This window comes from Ambystoma mexicanum, chromosome 1q, assembly GCF_040938575.1.
Source record: "Ambystoma mexicanum isolate Mex_15411 chromosome 1q, UKY_AmexF1_1, whole genome shotgun sequence".
NCBI classification, from domain to species: domain Eukaryota; kingdom Metazoa; phylum Chordata; class Amphibia; order Caudata; family Ambystomatidae; genus Ambystoma; species Ambystoma mexicanum.
This window is the reverse complement of record NC_090922.1, coordinates 86,926,337-86,939,462: the sequence shown is the minus strand read 5'-3', so window position 1 is coordinate 86,939,462 and position 13,126 is coordinate 86,926,337.

Genomic DNA, 13,126 nt, shown 5'->3' with positions numbered 1-13,126 from the left:
GGAAACCACATAATTAAGCATGGCTGGAGCAGTCATAGACACCACCACACAGTCCCCATCTACCCATTTAGGTTCCTTCCCCACCCATGAAACCCTTCTGGCCATAAGGATGCCTCGAGGGTTCACCTTCATCCCTGGGAAGCGTGTATTGATCCATTGTGCTATTTTGTTTAAAAGAGAGGAAGTAGGTTCCACCGGGGCCTGGGTCCAATTGGGGGAGCCCCGTAATTACTCCGACCAGTGAGGCAGCCTCTGGGGGGAGGTTGAGCGCTACTTGCTCACTTGTGGGACATTTGTCCTTTAGGATCCTATGTGTGCCCACAGCTGAGACCCCCAGGCGGCTCTTAGTCCCCTTCCACAGGGTGCCCTCCAAAAGGGAGGCATTATGGCGTACTGGGAGCAAGACTGGTGTGGCAGAAACTATGGGGTTATGAACTACGGTCCCACCCATGTGTGGTTTATTGGGGATATGTAAAGGGTGGTGAACAAGCTTTTCCAGGGGAATCCCCAGTACTACTGGCCTTGGTCGTTCTGCAACCAGATCTTTAATTTCCATGATATCTTTTTTAAGACCTTTTATTAGGTTATCCATAATGCAAATGTTTGTACTTAAAGAAGTTTTAAGAGCCCCTATTTTATCTAGGACCGGTGCAAGCTTTTTATCCAGCACCGCATCCAGGATTTTAAAGTCACTTGACGCTGACTCCATAGAGTCATTTAGAGATACCACCAGAATGGGATTCTGCCCTTTATCCACCAGACTGTCAGAAGGTGCAATTATTTTTGGTTCCGCAAATGCAGGATCCCCAATTGGAGTCCCCACACTGCCACCTCTCGATGAGTCCCTTTCTGGTCGGTTATTATTTAGTGTGGTTTCAAGACATTGCGAGAGGCTGGGAAGTGAAGAGTTTGGAGAGGGTAGGGGGGGCATTCTTTTTTCACCAGTTACACTAGATTGTAAGCTAGCAACTTCAATGGCTCTTTCTGTGTGTAGGTTACGCTCTTCGAATTTTCCTGCCATTTGTTTAAGGTATTCATTAAGAGTTGATTGGCCTGGGGAGATCTGAACACCCTTACTTTTTCTGGACTTTGGTTTAGAGATATTACCTCCAAGGTCAGGACCACCCTGGCCACCTAGAGAACTTCAACTATGCATCATACTCCTTTAAGCTACGTCTTGTACGTGCGCACATGTTTGCATACTTTACTGTATATATTTCTTTTTACCTTGTGTTCGGTATACTCATGCCAAATATTGTATTACTGTATATATTTCTTTTTACCTTGTGTTCGCCATATTCATGCCAAATATTGTAACAAGCTTAAGTCTTCATGTACATTGCTGCGCCCGGTTACCCAAGGGTTTGGTGCGCATCACCAAATAAATAAACAAACAAACAAACAAACAAACTGGGCTTACTCTTTTTAGTTTTATTGGGGATTGGGGGAGGGGCTTTAGCCTTCCGTTTAGACATGTTTTGGTAATGCTAAAAGCAACACCTACTTAACCAGGTGGAATGTACTAAAGTGTTTCCTAGTAGGTGTCAGCTAGTAATAAGTGTGCACAAAGGACGCAGTGCAAAAGAAATGTGTACCATAGGGCTAAGATGGGGGAGGGTAGAGATTCACTCACAGCGCCTCACCCTATAAGCCTAAGGCCATTATATAGCAGAGCCAGGTATTGACACTAAAAGATGGATAATAACACAGATTGGCCAATTAGGCCAGGATTCCCACAAAAAGGCAAAACACACCTTTCTTCTAACACAGACTGTAACAAAAGAAAACACTGCCTGCCGGGACTGGGAAAGGGCATGCCCGAAATCTCAAAGAGCCGTCTTAGTCCGTCCCCTCCCCCTGTCCCCGGTCCCCCGGGAGTAGTGTACAGTAAATTATAGAAGGGGAGACAGAGAAATGGGCATTGAGGTCAGGGCACGCCCGGCAGCTTAAGGAGTCGCCTTAGTCCGTCTCCCCCCCCCTGTACCTCAGACTGCACTAGCCGCCGGTTTCCCGATTTGAAACAACAGTGACTCGTAGGGTGTGGCTGTAACAATGGCAGCAACGAGGGGAGTATCTTGATATTCCAGTATAAATGTTCCAGGTATGTTCCGTATCAGCGCTGTTGGGTGTTACTGATGCTACCACTTATCAAAGACCTTAGCAAAAAAGAACTGTTGGCTGCTGAGTTCGTAATAGTCAGGGTGTCGAGAATAAACCAGCCCCCTGGCTTCACCAAGTTCACCAAGTTCAGCAGCTTCAGTGGCTTGCCTCCAGGGAGCAGAGAGGGTGGGGGTTAGCTTTCAGGCAACCCACCGCTCTTCACAAAGCGCATCGAGTAATTATGGTCGTTGGAGTAGTTGGGGCAACTACTGCCAAAATGCCATGAATGCCAAAGTATGTAGAGCCCAAACAGTGCTGAGCCGCCAAAATGCAGAGTTTCCTGATGGACCTGGGAAAGTGCGGAGGGCGGAGGAGAGTGGGAATATGCTTGCTAACCCACAATGGTCAGGAGAAAACAGGGTATGATGGGGGCCGTGCCTCACCTCACCTCTGGTTCTGCCTCGAGCGTACTCCCACGTTGCCACTGCCACTGCGGGGCATTCCAGTTACCGCTGGAGTGAAGACAAGCTGCAGCCCTCAGTCCACACAGACCCGCACAGACTGCACTGTCTGCCCTTTTCTGCCCTTCTTCGCCACGATTTTGTAGAGAGCAGCCAGGTGTAGGGAATTAACCTGTCCTCTTCCTCCTAACACAGTGCTCCTGGGGAAAGACTGCCCTTTTCCGCCCTTGTTCGCCACGGCTTTGCCGTGTGAGGGGATTTTGTAGAGAGCAGCCAGGTGGAATTAACCACTCCTCTTCCTCCTAACACAGTGCTCCTGGGCAGAGACTGCCCTTTTCCGCCCTTCTTTCAGCATTCTGTGCTCTCTGAAAATCTTGAGGCTTTTCTGTATTTTAAAGGCTCTCTGCAACTAGCATTTTTGAAGAAGATGGTTGCCCGTTACTCTTGTATTTCTATGTTAGTGAGCTATATACGTGTGTCGTTCATGTTGCATTCAGCTTATAAATTGCTTATGTTAATATTCTTCATGTCTAAATGGATGCACTCAATATTCTTCATGTATTAATGCATATTGGACCGAGTGTGTTTTCTTCATGGTGAGTGCACGATTGCTTCATGTCTATTGGATGCAAATGTATGTTCCTATCGTCTGTCTGGCCATTCTCGCCATATTTAGCTCACATCATGTTCATCATTTGCTGCACTTGCTTAGGATATGGGTGGTATGGTTTCCTCAGGAGTTACCTCTTTGCTCCTTTGCAATATTGGGGTGGGGGAGGGGCAGAAGCTAAGGATGACAAATTCATCTGCCTCTCAACAAGACAAAAATGCTAAACTCAGTGAAACAATCAAGGGTTCCAGGATATGTCATATTTGAAACAGACCTAGCACCAGAACGGTGCCTACATTAAATATTTCCAATTAACAACAGAATATTATATTCAAAGATTTGGTTAAATGTTTTCCAGGTGGTAGAGTATTCTTACAGATAGTCCCATCGTCTCCGCAAAATGTTGTCCCTTTGTCCTCTTGCGGTATAATCTGTAACGCATTTTCTTTTGAACGTGCAAAGTATTAATCTCTAAGGAAGAGGTGGTCGCTCCCAATTTTCTACACATATCAGTTAAGCTCGCCCCAGGATACATATGTCATATGTAAAATGATGCTTCATGAAGAAGTCACATTTGCGGTATTAAGTTACCTTGCAAAGATCTGGTGGGTCCGTATAAAATCAATCCATCTATGAACCATTTAAAGAAGCGAACTTTCTGTTGATTGTATCTTCATATGGTTGAATGTTAGTTTAATGTTTTTAACATTCGACTATGTATACCAATTTGTGTATTTATAATGGTTGATTTAATGTTATTTATAATGAATTATGATGAATTGTGTGTGGTTTTCGGATGTACTTTTTTGGGCTAGTTCCCGAAATAAAAATCTTTCTGGCTCTGACTTTTGACCTGTGCTCCACTTCTTATTAGGATTCTGCCTCATCTGAATGCCCCTTAGGTTCCTGGGTTCCCACCCAGCAGACCAGGTAGTCAAGAGAGAGTGGGTGCAGAGGGGAAGAGAGTCCCTAATTCTCTGCCTGCCACCTTTCTTCGCCTCTGGCCCCATCCTTCTTCTTTGCCCATTTGCCCCCCTAAGGTCTACTACTTCCTATTTCTTCTGACTATTTTGGGCCCCTCCTTTCTTTTTTCTACTCATGTGTTCCCCTTTGTCTGTTCTTCACCCCACTAAGCTCCTTCGTGTTCACCCATTGAACACCTCCTTCCTGTGACTCCATCCCCTCTAGTATCTCTGTGAACTTGCTGGCGCTTGTCTTTTGGTTCTTGGGGCTTCTTGGAGTAAGTTAGGGATTCTTCTAGCCAGAGACCCTCTACAGTTTCTCAACTCTGTTCCTATATAAGGTCTCACCTGACAACAAGTCTGAAGTCTAGTCACCTTACTTGGAGTCCCGGCTCCCTGACCTCCGAGCTCCCGCTACATGTTCTTTCCTCATTGTCAGTTCTTCGACCTCCTACTCCCTTAGCACCTGCTCCTGGGACCCCTTCCCAGCCTCTTTGATCTTATCTCCTCCTCAATGGCACTTCTACCAACTTCTGTTAACTTGTCCCCAATCTCATTGGATCTAATCTTCTCCTTATCCTCTTTGATGGCACTTCCATCAACCTCTTGAAACTTCTCTCCAATCTATTCTGTTCTTATTACCCTTCTCAACCTTACCCTTGGCTTTTCCTCCACATTCCTTCCCTTTGGGATTGCCTCTCAAACTCCACTCCTGTTTTTTTTTCCTCCCTCTTTCAATCTTGTATTATCGCTCTCCACCTCCCTTTCCACCTATGGCATCCTTCCACTCCACTCCAGATCTTACCACCTTACCTCCATCTCCCACTCTTTATACCCTCCTGGTCTCTCCTTCCTCCAGTCTCAACTCCTGGTCTCTCCTTCACTCCCTTGCTCCAGCAAATCTTTTTCCATCTACCCTCCTGTCGCCTCCCTGCTCCTGCTTCAGACTCATTCCTCCAACTCCAAACAATCCCTACAACCACGTGTGAGCTCACTACACCCTTCACAGAGAAGAAATATCAATTTGCATGTCAGTCTGGTCGCACCCACAAGGGCAGTCCAGCACTAAAATGCTGGGCAATTCTCTTCTGAACAAGAGTACCATCAGCAACCCCAGACATGTGTTTTGCTTTTATTGGGCCTCCTCAGTGAGGTGAAGCTGAGTCTCCCTAAAGCACAGTAAGCAAGGGGTCCACATCTGGATTACCCTGGATTATTTACAGTGAAACCGCAAGTCTTACAAATTAAACAAGAGTATGGGAGCTCCTCTACTGAGAACAAACTTGGATCAAATACCCTCTTCTATGGAATTTCCCGGTTCATAGACATAATTTCGAATACAAAATATTCGAAAGTCAAAAAGTCGAAAAAAAAACGTCGAAAAAAAAATGTCGAATTTTTTTTTAATGACGTTTTTTTTTCGAAATGGGGGGGTTTCCCCCAACCCCCCTTTTTTTTTATTTTTACCTATTTTTTTCACAGAAACTAGAGCCCAAAAAAAAATATCGAAAAAAAAAACAATTCGACATTTTTTTTTTCGACATTTTTGATTCGACTTTTTTGACTTTCGAAATTATGTTTTCGAAATTATGACTGGACACCGAATTTCCCCACTCATAAGGTACTACAGCCACGTTTTAGCTCACTGCACTCTCTCTTCACAGAGAGGAAACATATATTTACATTTCACTCTGGCCCAACCAACAAGGGCAATCCAGCACTGAAAGTCTAGGCTGTTCTCTTTTAACCAAGAGTACCATCCACAACTCCAGACACGTGTTTCAACCTTGTTGGGCCACCTCAGTGAGGTGAATTTGAGTCTCTCTAAAGCACACTGAGCAAAGGGTCTGCATCTGGATTACCCTGAGTCTTTACAATTAAGAAATAGAGTGAGAGCCCCTCTACTGAGAACAAACAGGGGTCAAATTCCCTGTTCAATGGACTTTCTTCCACTCAGGGGGGTCTACAGTCACGTTTTAACTCACTGCACCCCTCACAGAGAAGAAATAATGATTTACACATCAGCCCGGTCCCACCCACAGGGGCAGTACAGCTCCTAAATACAAGGCATTTCTCTTTGAACAAGAGTAGCATCAGCAACCCAAGACACGTGTTTGAGCCTTGTTGGGCCTCCTAAGTGAGGTGAAGCTGAGTTTCTCTAAAGCACAGCGAGCAAGGGATCCACGTCGGGATTACACTGGGTTAATCAAGGCTGAAATATCAAGTCTTATAAATATAACCAAGAGTGTGGGAGCCCCTTACTGAGAACCTATGTAGACCAAATACCCTGTCCTATTCAACTTCTTCCACTCAGCATGGTCTAAAACCACATTGTAGCTCATTGCACCTTTCACAGAGAAGAAACATGTATTTGTGTATCAGTCTGGTTCCACCCACATGGGCAGTCCAGCACCAAAATGCTGGGCAATTCCCTTCTGAACAAGAGTCCCATAAGCAACCCCAGACAGGATTTCAGCCTTGTTGAGCCTCCTCAGTGAGGTTACACTGGGTCTCTATAAAGCACAGGAAGCCTGGGGTCCATGTCTGGATCACCCTGGGTTACTTAGAGTGAACCCCCAAGTCTTACAAATTAAACAAGAGTGTGGGAGTCCCTTTACTGAGAATGAATATGGGTCAAATACCCCATTCTATGGAATTTCCTTCACTCTTGAGGGTCAACAATCACATTTTAGCTCACTGCACCATTCACATAGAAGAAATATCCATTTACATTTCTGTCTGATCCCACCAACAGAGGCAGTCCAGCACCGAAATTCTAGGCCATTCTCTTTTGAACAAGAGCACCATCAGCAACCACAGACATGTGTTCCATCCTCCTCAGTTAGGTGAAACTGAGTTTCTCTGCAGCACAGTATGCAAGGAGTCCACATTTAGATTATCCTGGGTTACTTAGGGTGAAACCCCAAGTCTTACAAATTAAGCAAGAGTGTGGGAGCCCCTCTACTGAGCACAAACATGAGTCAAATACCCTGTTCTATGGAATTTCTTCCACTGAGCAGAGTCTACAATCGTGTTTTAGCTCACTGCACCCTTCACAGAGAAGAAATATTCATTTGCATATTAGTCTGGTGCCACCCACAAGGGAAGTCCAGCATCAAAATGCTAACCATACTCTTCTGAACAAGAGTCCCATCAGAAATCCCAGACATGTGTTTCAGCCAAGTTGGGCCTCTTCAGTGAGGTGAAGCTGAGTCTCTCCGAAGCACAGTGAACAAAGGGTCTATGTCTGGATTACCCAGGGTTACTTAGGGTAAAACCCCAAGATTTACAAATTAAACAAGAGCGTGGGAGCGCCTCCACTGAGAACAAACATGGGTCAAACAGCCTATTATTTGCAATTACATCCACTCAGGAGGGTTTAAAAAACATGTTTTAGCTCACTCCACCCTTCACAGAGAAGAAATATCCCTTTGCATAAGAGTCTGGTCCCACCCGCGAGAGCAATCCAGCATTGATACACAAGGCATTTCTCTTTGAACAAGAGTACCATCAGCAGCCCAAGGCACACATTTCAGCCTGGTTGGGCTAAGTGAAGTGAAGCTGAGTCTCTCTAAAGCACAGTGAGCAAGGGATCCAGTCTGGATTACCCTGGGTTACTATGGGTGAAATCCCAAGTATTGCAAATTAAACAAGAATGTGGGAACCCCTCTACTGAGAACGAACATGGATCAAATACCTTGTTCTATGGAACTTCTTCCACTCAGGAAGGGCTACAACCACATTTTAGCTCACTGCAACCTTCACAGAGAAGACATATTCATTTACATATCAGTCTGATCCCACCCACCAGGGCAGTCCAGCACCGAAATGCTAGGCCATTCTATTCTGAACAATAGTACCATACCATCAGTAACACCAGACTCGTGTTTCAGCCTTATTGGGCCTTCTCAGTGAGGTGAAGCTGAGTCTCTCTAAAGCAAAGTGAGCAAGGGGTCCAGGTCGGAATTACCCTGGGTTACTTAGTGCCTGGCATTTGGGTGCTGGACTTCCCAGGTAGTTGAGACCAGATTTATATGCAAATTGTAAGTTCTCCTCTGTGGAAGGTACAGTGAGTTAAAACGTGGTTGTAGAGTCTCCAGAGTGGGAACCTACTCATAGGACAGGGTATTTTCCCATGTTTGTTTGGGTCAGAGGGGCTCCCAGACCTTTGTGTATATGTTTAGGGACTTGGGCTTTCACCCTAAGCTACCCAGGATAATACAGACATGGACTGCTTGCTCATTGTGTTTACAGAAGCATAGCTTTACTCACTGATGAGGCCTGACTAGGTGTAGCACATGTCTGGCTATGCTGTTGGTATTCTTGTTCAGAGGAGAATTGCCTAGTATTTTGGTGCTGGACTGCTCAGGTGGGTGGGACCAGACTGATATACAAATGGAAAGTTGTTCTCTGTGAAATGTGGTTAGCTAAAACATGGTTGTAGACACTCCGGAGGGGGACTCTTCCTACAGAACAGGTTATTTGGCTGTGTTCATTCTTGATAGAATCAAGAATCCAGGCCTTTTTATATAGAAAATATATGAGGTAGCTCTTCTGTTGGTTATACTACTATCTGATGGCTCCACCTGGTACGATCGAAAAGGGGGAATACATGTCATCTTTTAAGCTAACTATTGGCTATTGTAACATGCACTAGGCGGTACAACATTAACAGTTCTTATTGGTTGGCACCATGCTCAGAAACCTTGGCAGTGACAGGTTATCAGCACATGAAGTAAAAATGGGACTAGGTGGTGAGAAGTCCAAGACCTGCATCCTTCCAATTAAATAAGATGCTACTCCTTATTCCTAGGTCATGAGCCAAAATATTCCTTTGTATTTGACCTTGCTAGGCACCTTGATTATGAGAACGTGTGGGGAGTCGAGGTAGGTGCTGGGTCATGTCTGGCCTTAATGAACAGACGCTGGTTTTGAATTATGGGTCACCTGTGAGGAGTCCATTGTCTGAATAATCCTGTCCTGTATTTGTTGAAGTTTTAGGTAATTTGAACGCAAGTGTTATTACTTTTCCAACCACTAGGGACTTGTTTGCTCCATTCCTTATGAGGTTTTAACTTATAGTTAGTTGGCACCAAGCATTCAAAGGTTGTTTGTTTTTCAATTAATCTCAAAGAAATATGTCTTGTGCATTGGGAATGCTTATCTCATGTTTTCTTCTGGACTGTTCAAGACCTCCCTTAATTCTCCCTTAACATTGGCGAGGGGCAGTGCAGCCACTGCCTGCACCCTGCACGAGTCTGTACTCCAGTGGATTCAACAGGTTGAGTGTTCAGAAGGCTTTGAGACCTCTATTTATTTGAATGCGTATTACAACTTCCATTTTTACAAAGATGGCGGCCCTTTACTATTGCATTTTTACATTAATAGGCTGTCTGCGTACATTGTTTGTGTTGCGTTTCAGCGGATACATTGCTTGTGTTATATTCTTTGCATCTTTGAAGTGCAATCAATATTCTTCTTGTCTAAATGCATGTTTGGCCTAACGTATGTGATTCTTCACGGTGAGTGCTTATTTGCTTTGTGTCTATTCCATGGGCATATGTCAGTCTAACAGTAGGTTTGCTTGCTCTTGCCATCTCCAGTTACCTCAAGTCCATCTCTTCCTGTATTGATCTGGGATAAGACCGGTAGGGTTGCCTTAGTGCATAACGCTGCTCTCCTTTACAATATTGTGGCGGGTGAGGGGCAGTACCTGTACTTTTATGGGCTTTCTCATTTAGAGGGCTTTCTCCCTTCATCGGGAGGATAGCTCAGCAGCAACATGCTTGCCTTGGAAGCAAGACCACACAGGGCAACACAGGTTCGATCCCCGGGTCCGTGCTTAGAAACCTCTGGGTATTAAGCGTGTTATAAATAACCTATCATCATATTATCATGTGACAGCCCACTGATATGCAGAAGGAGCTGCTGTGGGGATTCCATTTTACTAAGACCTCCGCCCTGTAAGCACCTGCTGCCATGGCAAAACCCATGAAAGATGTCATGAGAGATGGCCAGAAAAGAAGTGAAAGCGGGAAAGTCTTGGGATGACGTCATCAAAAAAGTCAACCAATGGCAAGCCAGACCCTAGGGACTGGAGAATTTCACATCCTAGGGTATCACATAGGGCCGTAGGCTCCCTTCCAGCACCTGCTGGATGAGGCATTACCACAAGACGGCTACAGGAGCCTGGCGGCCAGGTCCTCATGTGAACATACAAGGAGAATCCATACCCAACCCGAGCTGTCGTCCTGGAGAAATACTTGGCTCTCTAGTCCACCCAGCCAACCATCAACATTCAAATCACCCAGGAAAGGCGAGCCAATACCATCTCTGACACTTCCTAACACCTGCTTATAGATGTCTCCCTTCTGAAATAGCAGCATCCTGGCTTCACAGAAACATGTATAAGCATCCCAAACACCAAACATCAGGATACCATGTGCGTGAACTGATTATAGGCTCGCAAAAATAGCTTGGTCAAAAATCTAGAAGTTTTGCAAAGCCAAAAGTACATTTGCAATAGACAAATCATGGTGCCACAATATTAGGTGCATGTTTGTTTGACCGTGGGGAACAAAACCGTAATTGTGAAGTGATAGGGCTTGGGAAACGGTTACATGTGATTTTAACGAATTAAATAATAGATAATGCTTTAATAATGAAAATGTTGTAACGAAAAATATGAAATATTTTATTTTGATTTTATTTTGGGGGTCCACCCACAGCCCCCTTTTCCCTATGCTTGTAAACCCACCCCAAGACCCTCACCACCTGTTTTAACCCCTTACCCCTCCCCGTATACATTTAAACCAAACATTCGATATTATTTCGTTATTATTGATTCGCTATTAAAACATCCTCTGTTATTTAATTCGTTAAAGTCACTGTGTACCGGGCAAACATAACTGGGACAGCAGTAGTAGTGATGGTTGTTTTTTTTATATATTTGCAGCAAAAAGTAGAGAGAAAAAGTTGTTTGCCCAAAATCACACAATGTTGGTCCAATGCCAAAGTTTAGATAAACAGCCAACCCATGTATTACGGTGCCAACATCAGCAATTTATCCATACGACATCATCTCCTTACATGACCAACAATTCCATTGTGATGGCATCTGCTCTCCATGAACTGTCCATCATCCATTGCTACAAAAGGTGTATTTGTATTCAAAGACCAGAACAACAAACTGTTTCCTGCCTTTTCACTTTAACGAATACCCTTTTCTAGAGTACGTTGTCATTGAATAGATTTAATTGATTGGTTGGTGGTGCGTTTAGTGAGGGAATAATTAATCTATTTCATTGCATCCGATACCGAAGCCCGGTCCTATTTACAAACCTCAAAATGGTGTTACATGCAAAGGCTATCTGTGACCAGCCGGAGTAGAGTTTAGCCTGCATGGCAGTTCAACCATCAATCCCCACTGACAGCTGATCTCTGCCAACCCGACAACACTGTCAGCCTAAGTCACTAATGAGGCTTGGTCGTGGATCCATCGTGAGTCAGGAAGGGTGTCCTGGCACAAGAACAAGGACAGAGCCTTCTGCTGTTCCACAAGATGGATGCCAGTCACAGCAAGGACTGGCATAAATAGCAATTGGCCCTTGAGGCGCTGGCTCGGGATTGCTTTTTCACTGGCAGAATTCTCTTTGACCATGTGGATTTCAACAGCACTTAAAGAAACTCCGCAGGGATACGACTTGCTGGTTATTTTCTGAGATTAGTACATTAATTATGCAGCAAATTGTAATATATAATGGCAATCAATTCCAAAAGCCAGAAAAAAGTATTATTTTTACTGTAGAAGGATTAAAAGATGAAATCAATATTATATAATGCACTGCTTTGGTCTTTAAGAATAGTGCAAGCTCTGCCACTGCCCTGTGCATGGGGGCAATGACACACCAAATCGGAGGTCAAACACCACCAGACATTCGCCTCATGACAACCTGAGGTCATGACAGTATCCAACATCCGGCAGCATTAAGGGACTATTTTCCCTACAGTCATGTCCTCAGGATTGGACGAAATTGTGCATTCAAATATGACCATGGGATTCATGCTAATGCCTTGATTGCTAGGCTCCCAGACAGAGGTCATCCACACAGACTACTGAAAAGATCGTCGAAACACGCTTTCTATACTGAGAGGGAGACTTTATTGTCTCCGTCTTCATCAATGGAAGGAGACAAAAGACTAGCATGCGTTACGACCTTTTCGAGGAAAACAACGCAAGTGAAAAAACGAGTAAAAAAATACTGGAATCTGGTCGTCAACCCGGGATGTACCCTACTGCCCCCTTTATTTGCCCTCAAACGAGGCAGAAACATCCAGGATATGGCTGTGCACTAGAGGTCTGTTTGGGTTTCAAGAAGAAGCACTCTGGGTGACCTTTGGGATGTACCATCCAAACCTGTGGTGGGACACTTTCCGTGCGGTACCTGTAGTGCCTGCCAATTCTGCATCACTGGCTCTGAGGTGATCTGTAATGAAGTACACTGGTCATTAAAATCCCATACTAATTGCAATACAGTGAATGTGACCTATATGATCCTATGCCCATGTTAAAAAGCATACATATGTATGACCACTAGGAAGGTCAACCTAAGGATCGGCGTAATTGCACTAGCCTAGCTCTGCACCTCTATTAAAGCACTTCATGGTCTGTAACCACACAGACCATGAGATCCGATGGATGGTAATTGATTCCATCAAACCAGACTTAAGCGATTACCGCACTGTTAACCGTATCTTGAGACTTGAACAGTCATGGATTTTTTCACTTAAAAACCCACCTTTCGGGTTTGAATGACGAGATCCAATGGGCACCTTTGATGTGACTTGGTGCCCTTTCTGTACTCTCTGACTAAATCATGAAATAGAGTTCACTCTGACACCAATAAGCGTATTTTCCTGTCTATATATTTCTACTGTTATAGTAGTTGGGTGTTCATATGCATATCTTACAAGCAATGCATATGCACTGTTCC